This window comes from Hordeum vulgare, chromosome 7H (genome assembly GCF_904849725.1).
Source record: "Hordeum vulgare subsp. vulgare chromosome 7H, MorexV3_pseudomolecules_assembly, whole genome shotgun sequence".
NCBI lineage: Eukaryota > Viridiplantae > Streptophyta > Magnoliopsida > Poales > Poaceae > Hordeum > Hordeum vulgare.
In genome coordinates, this window is record NC_058524.1 from 2657988 (window position 1) to 2679668 (window position 21681).

At 47.5% G+C, this 21681-nt stretch overlaps 1 pseudogene; it reads right to left on the bottom strand.

The window, feature by feature from the left end:
* Positions 1-7914: 7914 nt before the first annotated feature.
* On the bottom strand, positions 7915-21471 carry LOC123411627 (annotated as a pseudogene).
* Positions 21472-21681: the final 210 nt, after the last annotated feature.

Sequence of the window (21681 nt, forward strand, 5' to 3'; positions counted from 1 at the left end):
GATGGAGGACAATTCGACCTTACAATGCAAGAACATACTAGTATAGTTACAAATATCATTTGTTTATGATATCACGCATTACCTTGAGACAAAGAGTCACATCATTCAAGGGTAGATCCTGACCTTTACTCTTGAGACCCCAGTAGATCTTGACAGCCTCATCATCGATATTATTGTAGTCAATATTGAGCGATTGCAGTTGGGGGAAAGGTGGGGCCCCACCCTGGTGAAAATCAGGGGGTGGTAAGATTAATTGGAAAATTACGTAGACATTTGTAAGGATACGTAGGTGTAGGATTTTCGTTTTGTATGCGTGCAGGAGGAGACACATTTTTCTGTTCTCTATACTACTTTCCGCCTTAGGGGCCGAGACGGACGCCTCTCTCCAGGCCAGCCCACTACGAGCCTAGTAGGATTCCCAGCAATCTATTTTTTTTCATTTAATTATAATGAAATTACCTTTGAAGGATGAACTGCGAATAAAGAAGTAGATAGTTTAGCTAAGTTTTTGAATTCTCTAGAAGAGGGTCGCCATGTTTGGTTTCAACCCGGGGCGATTGCAAAAAAAAAAAAAAAAGTAGCACGTGGGCTAGTTTTTTTTGTTTGGTGGCTTTAAAAACAAGCCGCCCCTGCCCAGCTTTTTTCATAAACCGTCTTCCTAAGTTAGAACACTCGACAAATTTTAGGATAGACTTATTTTTTAAACCGGAGAGAGGCAACTTAATTTTAAGCCGTCCAAAAAAACTAGCCCTTGATCAATATCCATAGCATTACATTAATCTCTCTTTATTTCTTTTTAACATGGTATCAGCCTAACCGATCTAAGCCTGGTCGTCGCCTGTCACTTCCGCTCCGCGTCGCTCATCGAGCGGCTGGCCACCATGACCGTCGCCGAGGCCCACACCGCCCGTAGAAAGTCTTTTTCTCGATTTCTTGATTCGGATTTTCCTGTTGGTTGTCATCGCCGCACTACTAGTGAATATCTTATACGTGGAGGCTTATCAGTAGCACGCGTTTTCTCAGGTCTTGGTATGCTCGACCACCCCGCTTCACCATCCAGGACGTCGTTATCATGATCGAGCTACGCCCCGACCTCGTGTGCGCTCGAATTGATCAGCCGCTCCCTGCAATCCGCTCAATCCACACCGTGAAACTGACTTGATCAGTTGGTTGCACCTCAACAGTTCTTGTGAAGGTTGTCCTCGAGTACAACACACACCCCCACCGATCGAGTAATGGCCTACCGCCATGTCGCCCCGTCGGGCCATGGCACCGCCGCTCCGTGGTTCTTCCTGTGGTTTTCCTGACTTGCGTGCCGCCATTGAGTCGCCCCTTCGGGCCAAAGTGTCGCGGCACGCGGTCCCCGCCATCGTATGAGGTCGTCCCCATGGCAGCAGCAACCCGCACACTGCCGCTACGTCGCCCCTTTGGGTCATAGGGTCGCGGCATGTGGTCCATGTCCCCCTCCCGAGATCTTGCTACCGTCGCCCCAACCCGCGCGCTGCCACTTCATTGCCCCTTCGGGCCGTAGCACTGTGGTGCAAGGTCCACTCCACCATCCCCGTGCATTGACTTCCCGTGGTATGTGCCATACGACCTCCCTCGACGCGGGAATGCCACCTTCCGTTCTGGTCTTCGCCACTCTGTCGGGCTCTTCCTCGCCTACTAGTAGCATCGTTACCATGCTCCAAACCAACCGTCTGACGTGTCCACTGCTCTTGTTCGGCACTCCTGCTGCTCGCTTACCCAAGTTGCGCTACCCGTCCGCACCCTTCATCTTCGACCAGCACCAGCTCAATGCTAGTGTCGCCATCATCTTCTTCATCTACTCCAATCACCGCGGGCGATATCGCCCCCTTGCTGATTTGTGTCGCAACCGTCATTAAGTCGTTCTCTACTAGCCCCCATCAACACAGCATACAAACTTGTGGAGGTCCCCATCTACGCATGACCGGTGCTGACAACACCAATGCGTACGGTCATCCACGACGTGTCCATGGCCTGGCAAGCCTGGAGCGGTGCTTCGTCGACATTGACTTTATTCGTATATGCATGTCCAATGTTAGCAACATTGATGCGTGGCCTGGTCCACGACGTGGTCCTGGACTTTTCAAACCAACGTGATGCCTCGTCAACAACATTGTCTTCCCGGCACATCACTGCTTCGACACCACTACATCCATGACTAACTCGGTACCTCCTTGTGTCCGCAGCTACACGGCGACTACCTCGACATCGACCACGACTACCTCGCACGTATACCTCGGCCATGGCTACATCACCCACGCTCTCGGCTACTTCGACAATGGCATAAAGGGTTATCACCTCGCTTGAAAAACTCATTGGCTTCCTCTGCAGTCCACGCATCCGCGAAGCGACACTGTCCCCGACGCTCCCGCTGGGGTCTGACACTACAACTGCGGGGGTTGTTAGAGGTATATTTGATGTACATGTATTTGATAGTTTATTATTTATAATCCGTGTCCTACCTTATCTCTAGAAGAGACTTCTTGCCCTATACTCCTTGTATATCTCCCGTAAAGCTCAATACAATATCCATCGCATTACGCCAATTTCACTCTATTCCCTTCTAACAAAGAAACAAAGTACCGACATCCCCTTGAGCAAAACATAATGTAGAACGCGAGATGGTTCACATGTCCACGAAAGCTTACACTCCAGTCTCGTAGGCTGTCAGGTATTTATAATTAAGGATGGAGAACAATTCGACCTTACAAAGCAAGACGATACTACTAGTATAGATCCAAATATCATTTGTTTATGAAGTCACGCATTGTCTTGAGACAAAGGGTCACATCATCCAAGGGCAGATCTTGACCTTTATTCTTGAGACGCCAATAGATCCTCACAGCCTCGCCATCGATATCATTGTAGTCAATCTTGAGTGACTGCAAGAAAGCACGAACCTCAGCTTCCGTCTGGGCAGCCGTTGGCTTGAAAAGACCCTGTAATAACACACACACAAAATCGAAAGTCGTCAAGTTTGAATCCCTCCAGAAAGAAAACGTGTGTCGAAGACGACTGGCAAAGGATAAGTTTTGCGCAGGATTCAGGTAAGAGGGAACAACAAGAAGACATTGGTGATTTCCTTTGCTGGGGGCAGCGTTCCTGTAAGTGCTGCACCATCTATTCATTCTGGTTTGATTGTTTCAATGCAATGCAATGCAATGGAGCTGGGGCGGGGAGCCCTGTTCCTCTAAAAAAACAAAAAAGGCTGGGGAATTTAAGTAGCGAGCAAAGGATATGGAGGAATCATCATCAACAAAGTTAAATTGTTCAACATACGGCGATTTGATGCAAAGGAATTAGCCAGCATGCTACGTAATTTCGTCGGACGCCTACCAAGGCGAGGGATCCACGGTACGAGAGAGAGAGAGAGAGGAAGTAATACCGTTGATATCCCTAAGCGATAACCAAGCCTCCTCACCACCTGCACCAGCTGCGCCGCCATTGTCTTCGTCCACGCGATGCGCTTCTTCTCCTTCGATCGGTTGTTGCCTTCGTTAAGGGTTGCTTCGCCTAGCGTTGTATGCCTGCATGCGGTTCTCTTTTTAAGAGTTCTGTATGCATGCGTGCAGGAGGAGACATGTTTTTTTGTTCTCGGACAGACTCCTCTCTCCAGTCCAGCCCACTACCAGCCCAATAGAGCTCCCAGCAATCTATTTTAATCCACTTAATTACGAAAAAATTACCTTCCAAGGATGAACGGCAAATAAAGAAGATAGTTTAGCTAAGTTTTCGAATTTTCAAGGAAGAACGAGGGGCGTCATGTTTGGTTTCAACCCCAAGATCCTTATCGTATTCCACTTCAAGTGGCATATTTGATCGATAAAGCTTAGCTTTTCCCCTTAAAAAAATAATTATAGAAAATGACAGATTTTTATTTCATGATTGAGCACTAAAAAATACTAAAATCTGCTGCATAAAGGTGCAGATCAATGACGGACACGAGAATTGAAGTTAGCCAGGGCCAACATTTAAGCTCCAAAAAAATTAGGTACTAGTACTAACGCTAGTCTACTCAATCACAATTCATAAACTGCTGAAAACATGGAAATCATTAAAGAAACACTTCAAAGCTGAGAAGTATTACATTATTCCTTCTTTCCAATTTTAAAGCCGAGATGATGCAAAAAAATAATAATTCAAAAAGGTCTTTACTTTCATGATGGACATGATGAAATCAACTGCATAAAGGTGCAGACAGTAAAAATGCGTTGTTTTCCTTGTATGTATGTGTAGTACTTACACCGCAAAAAAATGTCTACTACTTCTTCGTCCGGTCCAAGATATTTCTAGTTCTAGGTTTACCCTAAGTCAAACTTCCTTAAGTTTGACTGATTTTTGTAGTAAACTTATTGATTTTCCTTTAGACTTTGTGAAATATAAAGATGCTTGACTTAGAAAAAACCTTGATGGTTGGGAGAGTGGATGTACAAACCCAACACTTGGGTTTAAATCCTCACGAAGGCGAATTTAGATTCCTATTTATTCTTTAGGACCAGGTTATTCTGGTACTCACGCATTTGTTGAGGACTAGGCTTGGTGTATAACCAAGAATAAAAATTCTAGTACTCATATTTAAAATGTTGTGTGCACCATAATACCCATGCGTGCCGTCAACAACCCCTCTAGGACGCCCCCCCCCCCTCACCGCCGCTGCCGTCGGCCCTTGCCGCGGCAGTGGCAGCTCCCCTCACCGCCGAGGGTGACTTGGGGTGGTGGAAGACGAAGTCTGTCGCTGGAGTTGTTGGGGCGGCGGGAGTCGACGCATCGATGGTCTGTGACCAGCGCCACGTCCCATTGTTGGGGTGATGGCTGAGACCTTCTCCGACAGCGCCATGATCGGTGGCGGATGCAAGGCCGTTGCGGGTTGTGTTGGGTGAAACCCAGATCTGATATGGGTGGATCTCCCGTGCCGCCTACCCAGCTCTTCTTTGATGCATGGTGGGGGCTGTTCCGGTGAAGGGTCACCCCTGTGCTGTCGCCTCCTTCACCACTGCTGGCCCATGGCCATTGGTTGGGTTCTGTGTGGTAGATCATGCAGGGTGCCGGCCGGCGGCAATGGGGCTTCGGGCTCGACGTGATTAAATGGGGAGGTCCTAGGGTTCCTCATGTGACAAGACGAAGATCTACCTGATGCATGTCCTCCTTGATCTGGCCGGAGTGTCGAGTTCTAGAAGGCACCGCGCGGCGAACTCTCGTGAGCGGGTTACACCTGGAGATTGATGGATTGGATGAGATTCGGTCGTGCCCACTGGTTCTCCGTTAAGGAGGGAGCGGTGCGAAGCTTTGCTATCTGTTGCCACCATGTGATATGTAGTTCCATAATGCAATCAGAGGCGGGGAATGTCATGATAGCCGAGGTCGGAGGACAAGTAATGGTGATTTGAGTCTTTGTGGCGACGAGGAACTCATTTACATAAAAAGTACAACAAGCTCGTTTTTTAATATTTTCAGAATGGTCATGAATTAAAAAAACATGAATTCAAATAAGTTTTCACAATTAAAAAACATGAATTTTAGCAAGTGTTCACACACTTCAAAAATGTTAATGTGTAAAAATATCTTGAATTAGAAAATGGAAAAAATGGAAAATGAAAAGGAGAACAACAAAAGGAAAGAAAAAGTAGCTCAAAAAAATGACGGAGGAAGGGAGAGAACGTGCTCAAATAAAGAGTTGAGAGCAGAAACGGCCAGCAGATCCATCGTATATTGTGTCCATCCATCGTATATTGTGTCCGTTGACGTTTCTTATTCACCATGGTCCAAGAAAACCAAGCAGCGACCAACGACACGAGGCCGACAAAAGAAGAAGAACGGGCCCAACAAAGCAACGTGAAGCAGCTGGGCGACAAACAACCCAGGGATCAAAAGTTACCCGAGATTTACAGATAGGACGGACAAAACGCGGGACAACCGCAAGATCAAGCCCGTGGACGAATTCTAAAGACAAACAATCCAATGGCTTTGAATTTAGATGTGAGATAGCAAAACTATAAAATTATACTTGAAGCAAGTGATTCAATAAGGCGAGATTCCAAATCTATAGTTTCTGCTTCTCCAACAGGATTAGCCAGAGCATTTATAATAACACGACCGATGCTTGATACATCGCAGGTTTCTGCAACGACTCCAAAGTGGTGGGCGTTTTTTCTTCCATCCAAACAAGCCATTGCATTGTATTGCATTATACTTTAACCAAGGAAACAAAGTAGCATCATCCAGCAAAACATAAACTAGCTAGAACGAGATGGTTAGGCTGTGCCCGTATTGCTTAAGATGGAGAACGGTTCGACCTTAGAAATTAAGCAAGAGAATAATAGCACGGATCCAGATATCATTTGCTTGTAACAAGCTCATGCCCGTACTTGAGCACAGTGGTGACAGCATCTTTTTTTTGAAAGTTAGCAGGAGAGCTGCTAAGATTCTATATCAGAAGAGATGCCCGCAGGCGAGTTACATAAAAAACAAAGGAAAAAAATAAAGAAAGAGAAACCACATGCCGAAAGCGAAGGAACAACTAGCCTCCTGGCTAAAACCTAGGCCGGCGTCGGAAACGGCCTGACAGACAGTTAAAATTACAATCACCCAGGGTCAAATTGGACCGGGCAGCCAGCAAGTCTCCAGATGGATGCTTCGTCGTCGATCAAAACCGAAACATTGGGGAGCGTCATCTCTTTTTTATCAAAAATCCTACGATTACCCTCACCCCAAATCTCCTAGCAAACCAGCAATGCGAGCGCCTTGGCCGATCGCCTTGTACAAAAAGGCTCTACCTCGGAGAGCTGGATCATCCAAGGGTGACAGCATCCAGTGGTGACAGCATCAAAGGGTAGATCTTGACCTTTACTCCCGAGGCCCCAGTAGATCCTCACAGCCTCGCCATCGAGAGCATTGTATAATATTTAGCGTCTGGAACAAAGCCCGGTGCTCAGCTTGGGTCTGGGCATGGGTTGGCTTGAAAAGACCCTCAAATGACACACATGAAAGTCGTCAAGTTTCAATGCTCCTCAAAAAATGTCCCTCGCAGACAAGTAGTCCCTCGCAGACAAAGGTTAAGATATGCGCGGCAGTAGTGAGGTATTGGGGAAGAACAAAAGGCTGGGGATTTTATTTGGCGAGCAAAGGAATTGGAGAAATCCGCAGCAACAGAAAAGATCCGGGAACAAAGGGAAATTGTTATATATACATACATACATACATACGATGATACATACAACGATTTGAACCAATGGCAGCGTTGTATGAAATTTGGCCCGACATACGTGTAGCGAGGAGAATCATCCAAGGTAGGAGAGAGCAAAAGTAGCTAGTACCGTTCATTTCCCTAAGGCCTAGTTTGGTTAATCCCTTCGCTGCGGGGATTGGAGGGGATTTGCAGGCAGTTTGGCTTGTAGGGGATTTAATCCCCCTTGACCCCCTTCAAATCCACCTTGACCGAACAAGCCTAAGCGATAGCCAAGCCTCCTCACCACTTGCACCAGCTGTGACGCCATTGTCCTTGTCCATACAATCGCTTGTTGCCTTGTTGGTGGGGATAGCTTTGCGCCTTTGCCTAGCCTTGTAGACGTGAGTGCTTTTTTAGGGTTTTGTAACGCGCGGGAGGAGGCGCGTTTTCTGTTTTCTGTACTACTTTTGGCCTTACGGAATGAGATGCACGCCTCTCTCCAGTCCAGCCCACAACCAGCCCAATAGAGCAGCCAGCAATCAGTTTTTTTCATATATCTTTAAAGATAGTCTTTTATTTCATGATGATGGACATGAACAAATAATCAAATCTGCTGCATAAAGGTGCAAACAATAACACTGCGAAATTTGCATGTACATCTACATAATACTTTTTTTTTGCGAAAGACATCTACATAATACTTATTAACTAGATCCATCTGAAACAACTCGGACATATTTCACATTGAACATGAAAAGACAAAATCAATCGCATGCATCACGGTATGCTTGTATTGGTGTCGAGGCCATCTCGTGCACCACGAGCTTCTCTACGGTAACGGTAGATCCGGTGGCGTTGTTGAAGACGCACACCCTGCCAGCCGCATGGATGGCCTCTATAGGGTACGCGCGCGATGTCACCGTCATCCTCCCACCCATCACAAAGCTCTCCACGATCGAGTGATCCACGAGCACCCTTGTGGGTAAAGCCTCTCCATCGAGCACGGGCACGGTGCTTCCCACCATGTGCTTCAATAGTTCCTTGGCTTGCGATGACCGTGACTCGTCATGGCAGAACTGGGTCCGGAGGCCCCCGTCGAGACCCATGTACACGTAAAAGTACACTGCCAATTGTTTGCTCCGACTCTTGGTGGCATGGATGAGAAGGCCAAAGGGGGCCGATCGCGCCACGTTTGGTGGCACCGCCACTGGTACTGCAATTGTAGCCGACGTCGGCCTCGTTGAGGGCGCCAACGGCGGAAGCATTGAGGCGGAAGGATGCCTCAATATCGAGTTGAGCGACCTGGAGGAGAGGGAGGGCGATGACGAATTCAGTCTTGATGATGATGCCACCGAAGTCGGTGGCGTTATAGCGGAGGGTGTCAATCTCCTCCACCGGCCATTGGAGGAGGTTGGTCCGGGTTTTCTCGTCTAGCACTACTTTCCTTGGAATCCCCTGCAGGCCCAGCATACACCATCCATTAGTTTGTTCACTATTTCAAGCCAGATAAGTTGTACAACCGTGCATGCACATTGACATCTAGAACTAAAAAAAAACATTGCTTCTTGTGTAAGTAATAATGGCACGACATGTATTGTAGGAGACATGGAGGATGGAAAAGGTCCTTATGTGGTGTGTTTAGCAAAGCACGGAAGAAGGCTCTTGGAACATGTAAAGGACATTTGCTACACATGTGATGATTGATTGAATGATAACTGATATAATCAAACACCCAGAGGCGACGCATGATACATCTATGGACATTGAGCATGCATAACGAGCGAATTGAACAAATGACACAAGGTAAAGCAATAATATCATTGTAAAATAAATATACCCTTGCCTATGTCGGTGTTTGGTGAGTCGGTCTCACCGACAAACCCCCAGCTCACACGCCGCTGCTTGACTGGATCATAGAATGACGTAGAGGCATAAAACTTACCCCAATCAGACCTCATGCCAATCCCCACATCTGCATTTGGGTCCAATGGCATCCACCTGTTGGCCTCTGCATCGAACCTCCCCAATGCATAGTATCTCGGGTCCCACTCGGTAATACAAACATCACAAACAAGCCTTGCAAGCAATGTGACTAAAGAGTTACTCACGAGATCTTGTATTACGGAACGAGTAAAGATACTTGCCGGTAATGAGATTGAAATAGGTATGGAGATACCGACGACCGAATCTCAGGCAAGTAACATACCGAAGGACAAAAGGAATGATATACGTGATTGTGTGAATCCTTGACATAGAGGTTGAACCGATAAGATCTTCGTAGAATATGTAGGATCCAATATGGACGTCCGGGTCCCGTTATTGGATATTGGTCAGAGAGTGTCTCGGTCTGTTGGGGAACGTCGCATGGGAAACAAAAATTTTCCTACGCGCACGAAGACCTATCATGGTGATGTCCATCTACGAGAGGGGATGAGTGATCTACATACCCTTGTAGACCGTACAGCAGAAGCGTTAGAGAACGCGGTTGATGTAGTGGAACGTCCTCACGTCCCTCGATCCGCCCCGCGAACAATCCCGCGATCAGTCCCACGATCTAGTACCGAACGGACGTCACCTCCGCGTTCAGCACACGTACAGCTCGACAATGATCTCGGCCTTCTTGATCCAGCAAGAGAGACAGAGAGGTAGAAGAGTTCTCCGGCAGCGTGACGGCGCTCCGGAGGTTGGTGATGACCTTGTCTCAGCAGGGCTCCGCCCGAGCTCCGCAGAAACGCGATCTAGAGGAAAAACCGTGGAGGTATGTGGTCGGGCTGCCGTGGAAAAGTCGTCTCAAATCAGCCCTAAAACCTCCGTATATATAGGTGGGAGGGAGGGGGGCCTTGCCTTGGGGTCCAAGGACCCTCAAGGGGTCGGCCGAGCCAAGGGGGAGGACTCTCCCCCCCCCCCCAAACCGAGTTGGACTAGGTTTGGTGGGAGGGAGTCCCCCTCCCTTCCCACCTCCTCCCTTTTTTTTCTTTTCCTTTGATTTCTTATCCTTGGCGCATAGGCCCCTTTTGGGCTGTCCCACCAGCCCACTAAGGGCTGGTGCGCCACCCTCATGGCCTATGGGCTTCCCCGGGGTGGGTTGCCCCCCCCCGGTGAACTCCCGGAACCCATTCGTCATTCCCGGTACATTCCCGGTAACTCCGAAAACCTTCCGGTAATCAAATGAGGTCATCCTATATATCAATCTTCGTTTCCGGACCATTCCGGAAACCCTTGTGACGTCCGTGATCTCATCCGGGACTCCGAACAACATTCGGTAACCAACCATATAACTCAAATACGCATAAAACAACGTCGAACCTTAAGTGTGCAGACCCTGCGGGTTCGAGAACTATGTAGACATGACCCGAGAGACTCCTCGGTCAATATCCAATAGCGGGACCTGGATGCCCATATTGGATCCTACATATTCTACGAAGATCTTATCGTTTGAACCTCAGTGCCAAGGATTCGTATAATCCCGTATGTCATTCCCTTTGTCCTTCGGTATGTTACTCGCCCGAGATTCGATCGTCAGTATCCTCATACCTATTTCAATCTCGTTTACCGGCAAGTCTCTTTACTCGTTCCGTAATACAAGATCCCGCAACTTACACTAAGTTACATTGCTTGCAAGGCTTGTGTGTGATGTTGTATTACTGAGTGGGCCCCGAGATACCTCTCCGTCATACGGAGTGACAAATCCCAGTCTTGATCCATACTAACTCAACTAACACCTTCGGAGATACCTGTAGAGCATCTTTATAGTCACCCAGTTACGTTGCGACGTTTGATACACACAAAGCATTCCTCCGGTGTCAGTGAGTTATATGATCTCATGGTCATAGGAATAAATACTTGACACGCAGAAAACAGTAGCAACAAAATGACACGATCAACATGCTACGTCTATTAGTTTGGGTCTAGTCCATCACGTGATTCTCCCAATGACGTGATCCAGTTATCAAGCAACAACACCTTGTTCATAATCAGAAGACACTGACTATCATCGATCAACTGGCTAGCCAACTAGAGGCATGCTAGGGACGGTGTTTTGTCTATGTATTCACACATGTAAATGAGTCTTCATTCAATACAATTATAGCATGGATAATAAACTATTATCTTGATACAGGAATTATAATAATAACTATATATTTATTATTGCCTCTAGGGCATAATTCCAACAGTCTCCCACTTGCACTAGAGTCAATAATCTAGCCCTCACATCACCATGTGAATCACATTGTAATAAATCTAACACCCATACAGTTCTGGTGTCGATCATGTTTTGGCCGTGGAAGAGGTTTAGTCAGCGGGTCTGCTATATTCAGATCCGTGTGCACTTTGCATATATTTACGTCCTCTTCCTCGACGTAGTCGCGGATGAGGTTGAAGCGTCGTTTGATGTGTCTGGTCTTCTTGTGAAACCGTGGTTCCTTTGCTAAGGCAATGGCACCAGTGTTGTCACAGAACAAGGTTATTGGATTCAGTGCACTTGGCACCACTCCAAGATCCGTCATGAACTGCTTCATCCAGACACCCTCCTTAGCCGCCTCCGAGGCAGCCATGTACTCCGGTTCACATGTAGAATCTGCTACGACGCTTTGCTTGGAACTGCACCAGCTTACTGCACCCCCATTAAGAATAAATACGTATCCGGTTTGCGACTTAGAGTCGTCCGGATCTCTGTCAAAGCTTGCATCGACGTAACCTTTTACGGCGAGCTCTTCGTCACCTCCATACACGAGAAACATCTCCTTAGTCCTTTTCAGGTACTTCAGGATATTCTTGACCGTTGTCCAGTGATCCGCTCCTGGATTACTCTGGAACCTACCTGCCATACTTATGGCCAGGCTAACATCCGGTCTAGTGCACAACATCGCATACATGATAGAACCTATGGCTGAAGCATAGGGGACGGAGCGCATATGCTCTCTATCTTCATCAGTTGCTGGGCACTGAGTCTTACTCAATCTCGTACCTTGTAAAACTGGCAAGAACCCTTTCTTGGACTGTTCCATTTTGAACCTCTTCAAAACCTTATCAAGGTATGTGCTTTGTGAAAGTCCTATCAGGCGTTCTGAACTATCCCTATAGATCTTAATGCCTAGAATGTAAGCAGCTTCTCCTAGGTCCTTCATAGAGAAACTTTTATTCAAGTAACCTTTTATGCTCTCCAAAAGCTCTACGTTGTTTCCAATCAGTAATATGTCATCCACATATAATATTAGAAACGCCACAGAGCTCCCACTCACTTTCTTGTAAATACAAGATTCTCCAACCACTTGTATAAACCCAAATGCTTTGATCACCTCATCAAAGCGTTTGTTCCAACTCCGAGATGCTTGCACCAGTCCATAAATGGATCGCTGGAGCTTGCACACCTTGTCAGCATTTTTAGGATCGACAAAACCTTCGGGTTGCATCATATACAACTCTTCCTTAAGGAAACCGTTAAGGAACGCCGTTTTGACATCCATCTGCCAGATTTCATAATCGAAAAATGCAGCTATTGCTAACATGATTCTGACGGACTTAAGCATCGCTACGGGTGAGAAAGTCTCATCGTAGTCAACTCCCGGAACTTGTGAAAAACCCTTTGCCACAAGTCGAGCTTTATAAACGGTCACATTACCGTCAGCGTCCGTCTTCTTCTTAAAGATCCATTTGTTCTGAATAGCCTTGTGGCCCTTAGGTAGTATCTCCAAAGTCCACACTTTGTTCTCATACATGGATCCTATCTCGGATTTCATGGCTTCTAGCCATTTGTTGGAATCTGGGCCCACCATTGCTTCTTCATAATTTGCAGGTTCATTGTTGTCTAACAACATGATTGATAAGACGGGATTACCGTACCACTCTGGAGCAGCGCGTGATCTCGTCGACCTGCGTGGTTCAACAGAAACTTGAACTGGAGTTTCATGATCATCATCATTAACTTCCTCCTCAACCGGCGTCGCAACGACAGAGGTTTCCCCTTGCCCTGCGCCACCATCCAGAGGGATGAGAGGTTCGACAACCTCGTCAAGTTCTATCTTCCTCCCACTCAATTCTCTCGAGAGAAACTCCTTCTCGAGAAAAGCTCCGTTCTTAGCAACAAACACTTTGCCCTCGGATTTGAGATAGAAGGTGTACCCAACTGTCTCTTTTGGGTAACCTATGAAGACGCACTTTTCCGCTTTGGGTTCCAGCTTTTCAGGCTGAAGCTTTTTGACATAAGCATCACATCCCCAAACTTTAAGAAACGACAACTTTGGCCTTTTGCCATACCACAGTTCGTATGGTGTCGTCTCAACGGATTTTGATGGTGCCCTATTTAAAGTGAATGCAGCTGTTTCTAATGCATAACCCCAAAATGATAACGACAAATCAGTAAGAGACATCATAGATCGCACCATCTCTAACAAAGTACGATTACGACGTTCGTACACACCATTACGCTGTGGTGTTCCAGGCGGTGTTAACTGCGAAACAATTCCACATTGTCTTAAGTGAGCACCAAACTCGAAACTCAGATATTCACCCCCACGATCAGACTGTAGGAACTTGATCTTCTTGTTACGATGATTTTCCACTTCACTCTGAAATTGCTTGAACTTTTCAAATGTTTCAGACTTGTGCTTCATCAAGTAGACATAACCATATCTACTTAAATCGTCAGTGAAGGTGAGAAAATAACGATATCCGCCGCGTGCCTCTACGCTCATCGGACCACACACATCGGTATGTATGATTTCCAACAAGTCACTTGCACGCTCCATTGTTCCGGAGAACGGAGTCTTAGTCATCTTGCCCATGAGGCATGGTTCGCACGTGTCAAGTGAATCAAAGTCAAGTGACTCCAACAGTCCATCGGCATGGAGTTTCTTCATGCGCTTTACACCAATATGACCCAAGCGGCAGTGCCACAAAAATATGGCGCTATCATTGTTTACTCTAACTCTTTTGGTCTCAATGTTATGTATATGCGTATCGCTATCAAGATTCAATATGAACAATCCTCTCACATTCGGTGCATGACCATAAAAGATGTTACTCATAGAAATAGAACAACCATTATTCTCAGACTTAAAAGAGTAACCGTCTCGCAATAAACAAGATCCAGATATAATGTTCATGCTCAACGCAGGCACTAAATAACAATGATTTAAGTTCATCACTAATCCCGACGGTAGCTGAAGTGACACTGTGCCGACGGCGATTGCATCAACCTTGGAACCATTTCCTACGCGCATCGTCACTTCATCTTTCGCCAGCCTTCGCCTATTCCGCAGTTCCTGTTTCGAGTTGCAAATATGAGCAACAGAACCGGTATCGAATACCCACGCACTACTACGAGAGCCGGTTAAGTACACATCAATAACATGTATATCAAATATACCTGATTTTTCTTTGCCCGCCTTCTTATCTGCCAGATACTTGGGGCAATTGCGCTTCCAGTGACCCATACCCTTGCAATAGAAACACTCCGTTTCAGGCTTAGGTCCAGCTTTGGGTTTCTTCGGCGGATTGGCAACATGCTTGCCGCTCTTCTTCGAATTGCCCTTCTTGCCTTTGCCGTTTCTTGAAACTAGTGGTCTTTCTCACCATCAACACTTGATGCTCTTTACGGAGTTCTGACTCTGCGACTTTCAGCATCGCAAACAACTCGCCGGGAGACTTGTTCATCCCTTGCATGTTGTAGTTCAACACAAAGCCTTTATAGCTTGGCGGCAGTGATTGAAGGATTCCGTCAGTGATAGCTTCTTGCGGGAGTTCAATCCCCAGCTCAGCTAGACGGTTTGAGTACCCAGACATTTTGAGCACATGTTCACTGACAGACGAGTTTTCCTCCATCTTGCAAGCATAGAATTTATCGGAGGTCTCATACCTCTCGATCCGGGCGTTCTTCTGAAAGATAAACTCCAACTCCTGGAACATCTCAAATGCTCCATGACGCTCAAAGCAACGTTGAAGTCCCGGTTCTAAGCCATACAAGACTGCACATTGAACTATTGAGTAGTCCTCCTTACGCGCTAACCAAGCGTTCTTAACATCCTGATCAGCCGTAGCGGGTGGTTCATCTCCTAGCACAGCATTAAGGATATAATCCTTCTTCCCAGCTTGTAAGATTAGCTTAAGATTACGAGCCCAGTCTACAAAGTTGCTTCCATCATCTTTCAACTTAGCTTTCTCTAGGAACGTATTAAAATTCAGTATGACTGTCGCGTGAGCCATGATCTACAACACAAATATATTCAAAGTGGACTTAGACTATGTTCAAGATAATTAGAGTTCAACTTAATCAAATTATATGCTAAACTCCCACTCAAAAAGTACATCTCTCTAGTCATTTGAGTGGTTCATGATCCACTTACACTATCCCAAGTCCGATCATCACGTGAGTTGAGTATAGTTTCAGTGGTAAGCATCCCTATGCTAATCATATCAACTATATGATTCATGATCGACCTTTCGGTCTCATGTGTTCCGAGGCCATGTCTGCACATGCTAGGCTCGTCAAGCTTAACCCGAGTGTTCCGCGTGCGCAACTGTTTTGCACCCGTTGTATGTGAACGTTGAGTCTATCACACCCGATCATCACGTGGTGTCTCGAAATGACGAACTGTAGCAACGGTGCACAGTCGGGGAGAACACAATTTCGTCTTGAAATTTTAGTGAGAGATCACCTCATAATGCTACCGTCGTTTTAAGAAAAATAAGGTGCATAAAAGGATTAACATCACATGCAATTCATAAGTGACATGATATGGCCATCATCACGTGCTTCTTGATCTCCATCACCAAAGCACCGGCACGATCTTCTTGTCACCGGCGCCACACCATGATCATCCATCAACGTGTTGCCATCGGGGTTGTCGTGCCACTTATGCTATTACTACTAATACATCCTAGCAAAATAGTAAACGCATCTGCAAGCACAAACGTTAGTATAAAGATAACCCTATGGCTCCTGCCGGTTGCCGTACCATCGACATGCAAGTTGATATTTCTATTACAACATGATCATCTCATACATCCAATATATCACATCACATCGTTGGCCATATCACATCACAATCATACCCTGCAAAAACAAGTTAGACGTCTTCTAATTTTGTTGTTGCATGTTTTACGTGGTGACCAAGGGTATCTAGTAGGATCGCATCTGACTTACACAAACACCACAACGGAGATATATGAGTTGCTATTTAACCTCATCCAAGGACCTCCTCGGTCAAATCCGATTCAACTAAAGTTGGAGAAACCGTCACTTGCCAGTCATCTTTGAGCAAAGGGGGTTACTCGTAACGATGAAACCAGTCTCTCGTAAGCGTACGAGTAATGTCGGTCCAAGCCGCTTCAATCCAACAATACCGCGGAATCAAGAAAATACTAAGGAGGGCAGCAAAGCGTACATCACCGCCGACAAAAACTTTTGTGTTCTACTCGAGAAGACGTCTACGCATGAACCTAGCTCATGATGCCACTGTTGTGGAACGTCGCATGGGAAACAAAAAATTTCCTACGCGCACGAAGACCTATCATGGTGATGTCCATCTACGAGAGGGGATGAGTGATCTACATACCCTTGTAGACCGTACATCAGAAGCGTTAGAGAACGCGGTTGATGTAGTGGAACGTCCTCACGTCCCTCGATCCGCCCCGCGAACAATCCCGCGATCAGTCCCACGATCTAGTACCGAACGGACGGCACCTCCGCGTTCAGCACACGTACAGCTCGACGATGATCTCGGCCTTCTTGATCCAGCAAGAGAGACGGAGAGGTAGAAGAGTTCTCCGGCAGCGTGACGGCGCTCCGGAGGTTGGTGATGACCTTGTCTCAGCAGGGCTCCACCCGAGCTCCGCAGAAACGCGATCTAGAGGAAAAACCGTGGAGGTATGTGGTCGGGCTGCCGTGGAAAAGTCGTCTCAAATCAGCCCTAAAACCTCCGTATATATAGGTGGGAGGGAGGGGGGCCTTGCCTTGGGGTCCAAGGACCCTCAAGGGGTCGGCCGAGCCAAGGGGGAGGACTCTCCCCCCCCCCCCCAAACCGAGTTGGACTAGGTTTGGTGGGAGGGAGTCCCCCTCCCTTCCCACCTCCTCCCTTTTTTTTCTTTTCCTTTGATTTCTTATCCTTGGCGCATAGGCCCCTTTTGGGCTGTCCCACCAGCCCACTAAGGGCTGGTGCGCCACCCTCATGGCCTATGGGCTTCCCCGGGATGGGTTGCCCCCCCCCCCCCCCCCGGTGAACTCCCGGAACCCATTCGTCATTCCTGGTACATTCCCGGTAACTCCGAAAACCTTCCGATAATCAAATGAGGTCATCCTATATATCAATCTTCGTTTCCGGACCATTCCGGAAACCCTCGTGACGTCCGTGATCTCATCCGGGACTCCGAACAACATTCGGTAACCAACCATATAACTCAAATACGCATAAAACAACGTCGAACCTTAAGTGTGCAGACCCTGCGGGTTCGAGAACTATGTAGACATGACCCGAGAGACTCCTCGGTCAATATCCAATAGCGGGGCCTGGATGCCCATATTGGATCCTACATATTCTACGAAGATCTTATCGTTTGAACCTCAGTGCCAAGGATTCGTATAATCCCGTATGTCATTCCCTTTGTCCTTCGGTATGTTACTTGCCCGAGATTCGATCGTCAGTATCCGCATACCTATTTCAATCTCGTTTACCGGCAAGTCTCTTTACTTGTTCCGTAATACAAGATCCCGCAACTTACACTAAGTTACATTGCTTGCAAGGCTTGTGTGTGATGTTGTATTACCGAGTGGGCCCCGAGATACCTCTCCGTCATACGGAGTGACAAATCCCAGTCTTGATCCATACTAACTCAACTAACACCTTCGGAGATACCTGTAGAGCATCTTTATAGTCACCCAGTTACGTTGCGACGTTTGATACACACAAAGCATTCCTCCGGTGTCAGTGAGTTATATGATCTCATGGTCATAGGAATAATACTTGACACGCAGAAAACAGTAGCAACAAAATGACACGATCAAGATGCTACGTCTATTAGTTTAGGTCTAGTCCATCACGTGATTCTCCCAATGACGTGATCCAGTTATCAAGCAACAACACCTTGTTCATAATCAGAAGACACTGACTATCATCGATCAACTGGCTAGCCAACTAGAGGCATGCTAGGGACGGTGTTTTGTCTATGTATCCACACATGTAAATGAGTCTTCATTCAATACAATTATAGCATGGATAATAAACTATTATCTTGATACAGGAATTATAATAATAACTATATATTTATTATTGCCTCTAGGGCATAATTCCAACACGGTCATGTCTACATAGTTCTCGAACCCGAAGGGTCTGCACACTTAAGGTTCGGTGACGTTTTCGGTATAGTTAAATTATTGATGTTGGTATCTGAATGTTGTTCGGTGTCCCGGATGAGACCTCGGACGTCACGAGTGTCTCCGGAATGGTCCGGAAACGAAGATTGATATATAGGATTATTGCATTTGGCTTCCGGAAAGATTTCGGGCATTACCGATAAATTACCGGAGTGACGAATGGGTTCCGGGGTTTTACCGGAAGGGGCCACCCATCCGGAAGAGAACCTAATAGGCCCATGGGTCGCGCACCAGCCCTTAGTGGGCTGGTGAGGCCAGCCTAATAGGGCTATTTCGGCTAAGACAACAATAAAGGAAAAAAAAAGAGGAGGTGGGAAAGAAGGAAAGGACTCCTCCTCCAAACCGAATTGGAGGAGGATTCCTTCCTCCTTGGCTCGGTCGACCCCTCCTACTTGAAGTAGGAGGCAAGGACACCACCCCTTGGTTCCTCCTATATATAGTGGAGATTTGAGAGGGTTTTTGGAACTCAAGCCTTTGTGCAAACCTCTCTCCCTCCACTACTTCATGACATGTCGTAGCTAGATCAGTACGGCACGGCGAAGCCCTGCCGGAGGAGCTCCACCACCATCACCGCCACGCCGTCGTGCTGCCGGAGAATTCAGCTACCTCTTCGTCTCTCTTGCTGGATCAAGAAGGCGAAGATCGTCATCGAGCTGTACGTGTGCTGAACGCGGAGGTGTCGTCCGTTCGGTACTAGACTAGGATGGATCGTGGGACGGCGGCGAGTTGGATCGCGAAGACGTTCCACTACATCAACCGTGTTTCTTAATGCTTCCCGCTTAGCGATCTACAAGGGTATGTAGATCCGATCTCCCTCTCATAGATGATCATCACCATGATAGGTCTTCGTGTGTGTAGGTATTTTTTTTGTTTCCCATGCAACGTTCCCCTACACCAAGGAGGACGCCAAACATGCAAGTCATGGAATCCCAGACCCCTTGGCAGAGTTCATCGACCCGCTGGAGCGTGACTGGATCAAGGTCAGACACAAGTGGGACCCTGTCAAGAAGATCTTTTACACGGACCCGAACACGAGGGAGTTCATGAGACTACTGGTAGTTGTTGTATTACCACCTTAATTGCATTAATTAGCTTCTAATTAATTCGACAACCAGTTTTTTCTCATTTGTAAACCATCTATGTTCCTTCTGTAGAAAGAGCAGCACCAAAAGGCAGCCGAAAGCGACGAGTCCTCTCAGTCGTCGGCGAGGCCCAAGTGCGACAACCCGTTCAACCGGGCCTTGAACATACTGAAAAATGTCTCGGGGGACAAACCTCCGTCGGGTGGACGTGTGCACGACGTCGGAGATGGCACCTCGCGGAAGAAATGCTACCACGAGAGGCCGGAGGAAAGAAAGAAGAGACAGGAGCATACTCAACTGACCATCGACGAGAAGGTCGTGCGGGCGGTCGATCAGACCAAAGAAGAGTTGACCAAGGTAGTCGACAATAAGGTCAATGCAGCTGTGGCAGCTTCCTTGGGCCAATTGGTTCCAGAAGTTTTTGAGTATGTGAGGAGGAATCCAGAAGCACAGGCAAAGGATTTTCCACTACTCAGCTTTGTCGGGAGCAATTCGGCGAACATCACACCACCAGCACCTACTCAATCGCAAATGCTCCCGTACCTGGTCTCGCTCCGGTTCGTAGCAGCCCGTCCTCCGTCTCTAGCGTGCTCGGCGGGGCTTCGACTTTGGCTGAGCTCGACGCCATCACGATAACTACGCGTCATACACTAGTCACAAGCATATCTATATAGTCTTCCGTTTCAGTTGTCTTTCGAATGTCTAACGTCGTAGTCATGTCTTTGCAGGCCGACGACTCACCTTCACAAGTATATCTATATAACCTCCCCAATGCATAGTAGTCATGCCATTCATCGTTCACACTCGCCTTCATCACATATGTCACCTCCTCCGATGAGTTGCCCCCACCGCTGATGGGGTAGAGGTCGATGCACTCCCACATGCCGGTGCCCTCGACAAGATGGACCGGGTTTGGGATGAGTTCGTACTTGATGAAGTCTTTCGTCCTGTACATGAGGGCAATACCGGCATGACCATGGTCATATCCTTGGACCCTATGATGGTGCGCTATGTGTTGTCGGACTTATCAAACCACGCGGCCATGGGGTCACGGAAGTGCTTGTCGCCAACGCCAGGTGGCAAGAAGATGACGGGGTTGGCAGGGTGCTTTGTCCAGGTACGGAGGAGGGGGTCCGTAGGATCTGCAGGGATGGCGACGCATTGCACTTGGGCAAATGTATCGCTGTTGCCCGTGTAGAGAAGGATGAGCGTGCCATTGTGGAGCATGCATGGTAGCTGATCCCGTCAACACGCCATTGATGTCATATCATTGGTCGGGCACCATGGCAACGAGGAGGTGGCGCGAGTGGACCAGGTCCGACGACACGGCGTGGCCCCAGGCGATCTTGTTCCACACCACACGCACCCTTGGGATTGTACTGATAGAAGAAGCGGTACCGTCCACGGTAATACATGAGAGCTGCATGCACGTTGTGTTCAAGGTAAGCAACGTATGCACAGAGACAAACATACAGCTAGTACAGCAGCAAGTGCACGTTATTAGGATCTGCATGCATGCATGCATGCATGTCGCGGAGTACGTAGCCACGTCGGTCAGCAAGCAAAAGACGGTCAATAAGCAAGCAAACAAACAAAAACACAACAAAAAAGAAAAGGCAGCTTGCCATGCCAGTCAGTTTCTTTGTCCAGCTGTGGAAGAAATACCAAACCATGTATGCTAACATGAAAAATGTGGATCTGAAAATTCAGTCACCGGAATGAAGAACTAAACGATGGATTGCATACCGTTCATGTAGTTCTTGGCCGTCTGGAAATGGAAATGGTAACCGGTGCGCTGCCACTGCAGCATCTCGATCGTTGATCCACGGGAACCATTGGGCATCTGTTCCTGCTCCGTTTGTGCCTCCTCGGGCGTATTCTCCGACAGAACGGCTGCCTCCTTCTCGTCCGTGGCTGCCCGGAGATCGTCGCCCACGTTGAGGAGGGCGTGGGTGACTACGAGCGCCACCACGGCCGCGGCGCGCCGTGTCACGTGTTCCTCAGACTCAAGAGGAACGTTATTACTACTACTACAC